Here is a 9,797-nt window from a genome sequence, read left to right as displayed (position 1 = left end):
TCAAGAAAATCCCCCATAGACATGCTCAAGATCTGGCTCCCAGCTGATTCCAGATTTTGTCAAGTTGACAACACAAAGGAGCTCACTCTGGGACATGTGGGGACATTTCACAGGTGGTGAGCAACTAACAACCAGAAGAGAACTTGCCCAGACAAGACCTCTACACAATAGGTCTTGGAAGAGATATACTTAGAGAACTGGGTCTCAGGCGGTGAGCCAGCTACAGGGCCCTGGAGCTCTGACTGTGGTCCGGTGATTTGTACGTTGAGGATGCACCAAGTCCTAATAGTTAAAGAGAAATGGGCAGCTATGTGACCAGTGGCTCAGCCCTAGGCTTATTCGCTCAGAGAGGTAGGAAGGTTAGAGCTGGTCAGAAGGACAGGTCTGGCAGGTCATACTTAAGGACACCATGAATGCACCATGCCAAATAGTATTTGAATTGTTTCCCATATCCAGGTCCTGGGTGGCCCTCGAGAGTTCTGGGATGGAGGCCACTCCGCAAGCACAAATGACTGATTGCCTGTGCAGGACGCTAGGCTAATGAGCCCGAGGTCGCTGCAGGGATGGATATCCATCCAATCGGTGCATGTTAAAACCCTCCTAATCATTTTTGCTAGCTGGCTCCCTAATGTGATCCGGTGATGTGCCTGGGTTTAAATTCTCATTACCCGTTTCCACCCACAGGTAACAGGTCTCGCTCATTCACTGTGGGCAATTTCCTGCCCCATTACCTGTGAAAATCAGAGAGCAGCCCGGCCGTTAGGAGAGCAAAAGAGCCCATTTTCTCCTCTTAAAAAACCCAGTAAAGCGGGAGCCCTGGGTCTTCGTAAATCCATGTGCCAGCCCACCCAGGCCCCGCGTTATACTGTGCCCATCAGAGGCGGGCAAGCACTCTAACTCATTCTTCCTTACCACAGACTCTGGGAATCACACCACCTTTGGCAGAAGCATGCCCCTTTGCATGGAGTCTGCTTTTTAGGACAGTGTCTCACCTCCCAGGCCTCTGCAAGCAGTGACAACAGAGATGACCTGCCTCCTGCAGAAAGCTAGGGGACACTGGCTTCTTCTGACTACACCTTGCCTATCATGGCCATCTACCCACGTTTCCTTTCTTCTGAAACAGAGGTTCTCAACCTTCCTGACGCTGCTACCCTTTAATACAGTTCCTCATGTTGTGGTGACACCCTACCCCCACCCCCCCAAGCCACAAAGTTATTTTGTTGCTCCTTCATAACTGTAATTTTGCTACCGTTATGAATCATAATGTAAATATCTGACATGTAGGATGTCTGATTTATGGGACCCCCCAAAGCGGTTGTGACCCACAGGTTGAGAATCACTTCTGTAAAGGACAGAGTTTGCATCTGCTAAGGTCACCTATCTCTGTATAACAATTTATCCCCAAAGCACCACAGCTTAAAGCAACAGTTAAGGGCTGGAGATGTATGCCAGTGTCAGGGCGTTGGTCTACCATGCACATAGCCCTGGGTTCGACTCCCACCAGCACAAACCAGCACAAAGGCACAGTAAGTCACCCATAGATTTTCCGAAATTGTGATTGCTGGAGGCAGCTGTGTGCCCGGCCACATCTGGGCGCGACACTGTGTCACCTGTGTGGCACATACAGCATTTTTTTTTCAGTGATCTGTGTTGAAACTGGTCCATAAAGCTAGTTTGTGAGTTATTCAGCATGGTGTTCGTCAAAAGTAGCTAAACTGTTCCAAGTGTTTGGGGGCCAGGTGTCATGCAAGCTTCAATTCTCTGAGGCTTGACTGAGCCTCAGGATTTACCTACGGGGGATTTACACATCTGGCAAGTTGGTGCTAGCTCTGGCAGGACTCAGTTCATAGAGCATGCTGTCTGGCAGCTTGAGTACCTTCACAACACGGTGACTGGCTTCTCCCACAACCACTGATCCAGAGACTCGGGAGTAAAGCAGCCATGCCTCATGCGAATGACCCTTGGAAGTCACCCCAACCTTCTTTCACTTGCAAAAAGTCAGGGTGCTCAGTGGATGAGGACCGTAAGTAGGGCATTATCAGTTTCACTGGGTGCAGAGCCCATCCGGGAGGGTGGCTCCTACGAGGTCTGAAAACCCTGCATCCTTCCCACCATCAGGAGCCCATCACCTTCAATAGGTCTCCAGGGAAGGAGAGAGAATCTCTGAGTAGCCTCCGTTCCTTATTTCATTCCAGTATCCTAGGACAGGTTTTATCTTCCTGCTGGAGAGGCAGGCTCAGGAAATGGCTGCTTCAAGACCTAGCAGTAAGCAGGTTGCTGATCAGGGTTAAGACTCAAGAGACTGAGAAATAGTTCAATAATAGAATGCTTGCCTAGTGTACTTGAGGCCATATGTTCAAAACCTCAGTACTCCAAAATAATGATGATGATGGTGATGATGGTGATGATGGTGATGATGGTGATGATGACGACGACATAATGCTTTAACAGAAGAGATTCGTGTCTCCTCTTAAAGTTCTTTTCAAACATGTATTTTATTTTTAAGTTACCTGTATGTGTGTGTGTGTGTCTGTGTGGGATGTGTGTTCATGAGTGTAGTGCCCTCGAGGTGAGAAGAGGGAGTTAGACGTTCCAGAGCTGGTGGTTGTGAGCTGTCCCATGCGGATGCTAGGGACTGACTTTGGGTTTTCTGGTAGAGCAGGAACTATCTCTCCATCTCCTTGAAGTTCTAGAAGTTCATGCTGGCTCTGCTGTGCCGCAACTCTGGTTGAGTTGATTCTTCTTTTGGAAGAATTCTGTGTCATAGTTAGGTTGGCTGGCAATGTGTCTGCCATGGAGTTGAGGGAATCAAGGTGGGAATTTAGTGGCTCATAAAACACCTCAGGGCAAAGTAGAACCTAGAACTCAGCCCTCTGTCTTCCACCCTGAAGCCCAGACGTGCGTCCAAGGCTCCTCACAAGGCAAGTGATGTTGCTGTCAATGGGGTCTCTCATTTGGCTGAAGGCCTGAAGTCATTATGGACACAGGTCACTAATCAATGATGTTGTCTTTTCCTGTGGTTTAAAATTCAGAACCAGGAAGAAATTAGGCAACTGGAGATCAAAATATGAGAATTCTTTGGTGAGTCTGAGTCACATTGTCTGAGGCAAACGTGAGGCAACTAGTACCCGGCTGCAGCTCTCGGGTGTCACCAGCATGCCTGACTTCCTTGCCCACCTGTCCTTGAAGGTCCTGTGTCCTTGTTTCCATTGACTTAATAGTGTGTGGCACAAAATACAGACTCCATCTTTGCCACCCTGTATCCGAGCCTCCCTTGGAGAAGCCAGGCTCATTGCATACCAGGCAGGACTGGAGGGAGGGTAGCTTAACCAGAGCGGGTGGGTGCAGGCAGGATCTTGGTCAGCAGTGAGTGTGCAGGAAAAGACCACACACCAGGGAGCACTTTCAGAGAACTACTTCCATTCACTGGGGAGAAACAAAGACTATTTAATCCCTTGGTGGGTGAGTAGGAGCTACCAGAGTCAGTGTTACATCATTGGCCAGAGCCAGGATGCTGCCGATGCCTCATTTGCATGAGGAGGAATTCCCGGTGCTGCTGGACATGACCTTATAAGGAGAAGGGAAGTTTAACCTGGCTACCAGCTACATGGCCTCCTCCAATGGGGCAAAGATGGCGGGCACGGGACTTAATGCTCGAAGACATGCAGGCCCAGGGCACAGAGGACAGTGATTCTAGTCCTGCCAATCTCAGGATGAGATTTCCGGGGTTTAGATGTGCCTCAACCCTACTTTTGCTCCAGGGTGGCTCCTCCCAGTCCCTACAGCTCCCTGGCCCCACACACCTTCAGTGGCTTGAGGAAGGATGGCAGAGGGTTCACCCTCCAGGCTCCGGAGGCAGCAGCTTGGACTCCCTGCCCACGTGACCTTGGAAGTGACAGTTCCTCTGAGGCGGGGAAATACCAAGAGGTAGCAAGACTGTGTATCAGTCCCTGGGCAGAAGTTCTCAGCAGAAATCAGCTCCAAGTCTCTCTTGTTCTCTCGAATTAGATGGGAGTCCTGGGTAGAAATTGTTTTCTTCCCAAGACATGAGGTAGTTATAGAGATGGAGGCTGGTTCAGAGAGTAGGGAGAGCCAGGAGGCTCCATGTTAACCTGGCTAGTTGGTAGTGGAACTTAGGTGGGGACTTGGGCCATGGTCCTGGCCCACCAATGACAGCTAACTTGACCTTTGTCACCTTTGACCATTCATGCTGGTCATATCCAGGTTCTCTTTCACCTGTGTAAGGCCCTGGGAGACCCTGTAAGCACATACCTGCACACAGGTGTATGCATAACTCTTAGTTCCTCTGAAGAAGCCACCTCTTAGTGTTGTATCAAGTGCCTGCTGCATATGACCCCTCAGCCCAGTCTTCTGGGGCATGTCTCCATCTGCCAGATGAAGCAACTATGGCCCAGGGGTTTGCTTTTCTAGTGGGCAGCCAGAGACAGAATCAAACACGGGTCAGCTCCAGCGCCCAAACTAGGCCTCTTTCATGCTCAGGAGGCATACCATATGACTCAACCTTTCCACATTAGGTCGGTGGATACTCTGTTAGCTTTCATTATTGGATTCCTTGGTTCAGAAGCATCACAGAGAAAATGGATATGACAGAAAAAAAATGGCCAGTCAGCTCTTGGAGGGTTCCAGAGTAATAGGAGTCTAGGCGCACATATGTGTGCAGGCATGTATTCATGAGGACCTAAGAGTACACCAGCATCTATGTCTCTGTGTCTACACACACACACACACACACACACACACACACACACTTGCCTGCTGACCCTATCCAACTATGCGTGAACACATACTCAGGGATACAAGTTCTTGTCATGTTCGTGCCCACATGTACCAGAGCACCCCAACATGCTCGCTCGCTCTCTCTCAGACACACACTCCTGTTGAACACAGACAAGTGTGCTCACTTCTAGGCTCTTCGGTCTTGCACAAGTCTCTAGTTGCTCCCCGTGATGGCTGACTCTGCAGCTACCAGGACTAGAGAAAGGAAGCAACTCCCACACCCTTCCTTTTCTGGACGTGAATTCCCACAATTCTCAGGGAGAACACTTCCGACTCTCTTACCTGTCTCCGCACATTTTCCTCTTACCTTGAGGCTTCTATTGGCTTTGGAGGCCAGTCACTGAGGAACAACAAACAGGAAAAGTGAGGAGGTCTGTGGAGGTGGGCCTTGGTATTTGGGTCTCACTGGCTGGGCTGCTCGCTCTGCCCCGCAGCATTCTGGTTGGAGATGGACTGGCAAGATGGTGTGTGGTTGAGAGCTTCTCAGAGCCAACTATTCTGTTGTTGTTTAAAGACAGGGTCTTACTATGTCACCCTGACTGACTTGGAATTTAATATGTAGTTGGCATCAAACTCACAAAGATCTGCCCGCCTCTGCCTCACGAGTGCTGAGATAAAAGGCCCGCACCACCACGCCCAGCCCCCAACTGGCATATTAAGAAATCATTTCTAGAGCAGATGACATAACTCCCCCGGCATTGGTTTGTCCTAATGGGCTTGGTATTACTCATGTGCTAATTGATTGGGCAGGCAGGGAAGAAAAACTAAATTTGCTTGTGAGGCGATTTTATGGCAGAACTCACATCACAGGGGTAATTTGTTGAAAATGTTCAGTCGGCTCTGGTTATGTAAGATTGCCCCTGCTTCTGGGTTTTATCTCGGGCTAGCTGAACATGTTTGCTGGAGGTAGACTCCCCCAGGACCTCGGAGGCCCTGCCTCCTCCTGCCTGCCTCTTGCCTTGCTTGCCAGGCAGTTGCCCTTGGGAGCGCTGGCAATTAGTGCCTTGTGCACAACTTTCTGCCTCAGGGGCGGCTTTCAAAATATCTCAGCTTCTCCTGTGGAAAAAACACGCCTCTGTCTAAGGGCAAAACAGTTATTTTCGGATCAGCCATCTAGTGTTACAAAGCTCTTGCTCAGAGAGGAAAAGGAGAAAGGCAGAGGGTGTGTGTGCCTCTGTGTGTGTGTGTCTGTGTGTGTGTGTGCGCGCGCGCGTGCGTGCGTGTGTGTGCATGTATGAGAGTCTGTGTGTGTATGTCTTTAAGGGACATAATACTGTGCTTGGAAGAGGGAAGATGAGGAGGCTTGAACAAAGCTGGAGAGCCTTCTTCCTCCCCACTCTCCTTCCTCCCCACTCTCCTTCCTCCCCACTCTTCCTCCTTCTCTTCTTCCCTCCTCTACCCTATCTTCCTCTTTCTTCATTCTCTCCCTTCCTCTTCTTTCTCTTTTCCCTTCTCCCTTTACCCCATCTCCGTCCTCCCCTCCCTCTTCCCTCTCCTTCCTGCCTCTCATGTCTCTCTTTCCTTTTCATATCCCTGCCTTTCTCTTCTTTCTCTCTACCCTTCTTTCTTGTCTCCCTTTCTCTCTTCTCCCCATCACTTGCATCCTGTACCCACTGCTTAAGCTCCCCATCTCCAGTGACTCTAGAAGATTCTGAAGCCTTGCTTGGCCTTTGTTCTCTAGACTGCCAATGCTACCCTGTTGCCATCCCGGCAACAGAGTCCCACCAGTCATCAAGAGTCCCTAGGCTCCCAGGTCTCTTTTCAGATGTCTGTAGCTGGGTGGACCCCCTAGGCCTCCACTGCTGCTGCTTGCTTAGCCTAGTTCTCAATTTATTCATCTCTTAGGACCTGAGGACAGAGACGGGGCTGCTGAGGCCCTTGGCCCTGGGCAGGCTTCTTCAGCCCTAGGGTACGCTGTGAGGATGTGTGTGTTGGGTTGACTGTACCTGCTGTGTTTTCTGCAGCTAGATGGGGAGGTGGAAAGTGAGCATCTGTAGTCTTGGGAGTGAGGGCGACTACAAGACAGGCCCTGTGGGAACTGCAGCCTGACTAGCAGTTGGTAGCCTCTACTCACCCAGCAAGGCCCAGCCTGCTTCTGGTGTTGGGCACTGACCTGGAGGCTCTTACTGGGAGCAAGAGGAACTGATGGGGGAACAAAACATACCCCGGGGACCAGGAAGGGAATGTGGAAGCAGGAGCAGAGGATGCCCTATAGTACTTAGATGCCCCAACTCTGCTTATCCTGTGCTAGTGAATAGGACCTGAAGGTTTACCTGGGAGCCAAGATGAAGAGAAAACAAGGCTTCACCAGGTAGGGGTCCCCAGGAGGACTCTGGGAAGTCTCTGTCCCCCCCAGGAAAGCCCTTTTGCGGTCCCATGCTTGTCTGAAATTCTCCCTCTATGAACAAACCTCCTGGGCCTAGAAGTACAAACACTCCCAGGAACCAATTGTGCATTCACTATCACTGGTGACACATTTAGGGGATTTATTTGCTAGGCAGCAGTGGAAGGGCAGATGTTCTCAAGGAGGGAAGGTTAGGGAAGTAGAGATGGGGCAAAATCCTGAGTCTAGAGGCTAGATAGAACATTCCAAGCATCTTAGCTGGGGTCTGTCCCCTTTGGGAGACATGGAATTATAAACACAACACCTACTCAAGTGGGCTGCTGGGACTCTTGACAAGCTGAGGCTCCCGGAGGCTCAGCCCAGTCCTAAGACTGGCTGGTAGGAAGTACTGAAAAGATGGAAGTTAGCCGGGCAGTCGTGGCACACACCTTTAATCCCAGCACTTGGGAGGCAGAGGCAGGCAAATTTCTGAGTTCGAGGCCAGCCTGGTCTACAGAGTGAGTTTCAGGACAGGCAGGGCTACACAGAGAAACCCTGTCTTGAAAAACCCAAATAAATACATACATAAATAAATAAATAAATAAATAAATAAATAAATAAAATGGAAGTTTTTACAAGTTGAAGATTAGGAAGATGGGAGTGCTGAGCTGACTCAAAAGATAACCTTGCTTTGGGAAAACAAGCCCACCCAGGCTGACAAGCATCAGACAAAGGGACAAGCATGAACCTGGCAGGGTCAGCTCAGTTCCTGGGGAGACCAGGGGGCAGAGAACAGAGCAGAGAGAAAAGAAGGAAGGTGAAGCTGATGTCATGGTCGGGGATGGGGAGAAAGAATACTGGGCCTGGGACAACTGGTCAACCTTCAAGGCTCCAGCAGGCACATGCAACCTGTGGCCTGTTAGCCGTATGCATCCTGGGAAATGCCTGAATTTGGGTCAACATAAAATGATAATAGTATTTAACCCATTGTGTTTACAATTTGCTTTTGTAATTCGATAGCCTGGTTCTGAAACATGGACTTCGTGATTGGAGCTCAGAGTTTGGGCACCCCTGCTAGGGTTTGCCAGTAAATCTAGCAGAAGGTGTAGAAGAGAGACTGTGTGAGTGGACTCAGCTAGAAGGTGGTGAGGGGCCACCCAGCCTTCTTTCTTATATGTTTAAGAAGTAGTAATTTTGTGTTTGGAGACAAGGTCTCGTGAAGCCCAGGCTGACTTTAAATTCTGACTCTCTTCTATCTCCAGGGTGTTGGGACTGCACGTATGTGCCAGCTTGCTTTCTAATGGAAACTCCCTCTGCCAAGACACGAGTCCTGCAAGCATGGGGATTTTCTTCTTTCCATCAATATAGATCTGAATTTACATTTTGTGAAGAGCGTGTCACTGTAGCATGTGTTAGTCGCACAGGGCAGTCCCAGTGGCTCTGTGGCTGCCAGGAGTAGGGGTTCTACCCAGGATCTGTCTTACTTACAGGAGCCTGGTTCCTGCCTGAGAAGTGAGACCTGCCACTCACTCAGGTGATGGACAGACAGGTGCCCCATGTCTTCACGCTGGATTTCCTTCTTCCCCTCCAGCTGTGGGTGGAGAAGACATCAATATCACCCACTTTTCCTATCTTGGGCCACTTGCCTGCACAGCTCTCTTAAGGCCAGACTCCTCCCCTTTCCAACCTGCCTTGTGAAGCTGGGAGTAGAATGGGGTGATTTCCAAAGCACCCCTGTCTGTCTCTCCCCTCGGGGCCTTTCCCTCCTAAGACTGTACCCCTCCCTCACTGCCAGTTGATGGAGCACCCTTTTCACAGCAGGGCTGTGTTCTGGAGTCAGAGGCCTCAAGGAGGCCGGCTGATTTAGAGCTCAAACGGTACTGTATAAGCTGTTTATTTAATCTCTCTGTGTGCATGCTTCCCTGGTGCCCCCCAGCACCTCTCCGCTTTGGGAAGCATTTCTGGGGCTGCAGGTCAGCTCTGCTGCATTCATTGGATTATGCCCCACTGTGGATATTTGAGAAGTATTAAGAATCTGGGTTGGAATCTCTACTGGAGCCTCAAGCACCATGACCCAGGGGAAGCTGGCCAAGGGACCTGGTAGCTCTGTGTGTGTGTGTGTGTGTGTGTGTGTGTGTGTGTGTGTGTGTGTGTATGTGTGTGTGTGCTCACATGAGTGCAGGTATAGGCAACTATCAGGTATTTTCCTCAATTGCTTTCCTATTTATTTATTTATTTATTTATTTATTTATTTTAAAGACATAGTCTTTCGGTGGACCCAGAGTACACTGACTAGACAGGCTTGTCTGGTCAGGGAAGCCCTAGAATTCAGTTGCCTCCATTCCATAGCACTTGGGTTATCAATGGGCTCCACCATGCCTAGCCTTTATGTGGGAGCTGGGGATATGAACTCTGCATGGCAGAAACTTTACTAACTAAGCCATCCTCCCCGCCCCCAGATATCTTCCATAGCTTGAGATATCTACGGCGCACCATCCTCCTCCAGATTCCAACGGCTATATTCATCCTGCTTGGGACCCTCTGTGCATGTTAGCCATTCCCACTTCCCCACCACCCTGCCACTTTCTGTCCCTCAAACTATCCTAGCATTTGGCCCATCTTCTGAGGACATCTGCTTGTGGTGAGAAAAGGACTTTGTAAAGAGTCATCTCTAGGG

The sequence above is a fragment of the Arvicanthis niloticus genome, chromosome 26 (genome assembly GCF_011762505.2).
Source record: "Arvicanthis niloticus isolate mArvNil1 chromosome 26, mArvNil1.pat.X, whole genome shotgun sequence".
In the NCBI taxonomy this organism is placed as follows: domain Eukaryota; kingdom Metazoa; phylum Chordata; class Mammalia; order Rodentia; family Muridae; genus Arvicanthis; species Arvicanthis niloticus.
The sequence above is the reverse complement of the archived record's forward strand: the minus strand, read 5'-3'. Positions refer to the sequence as shown.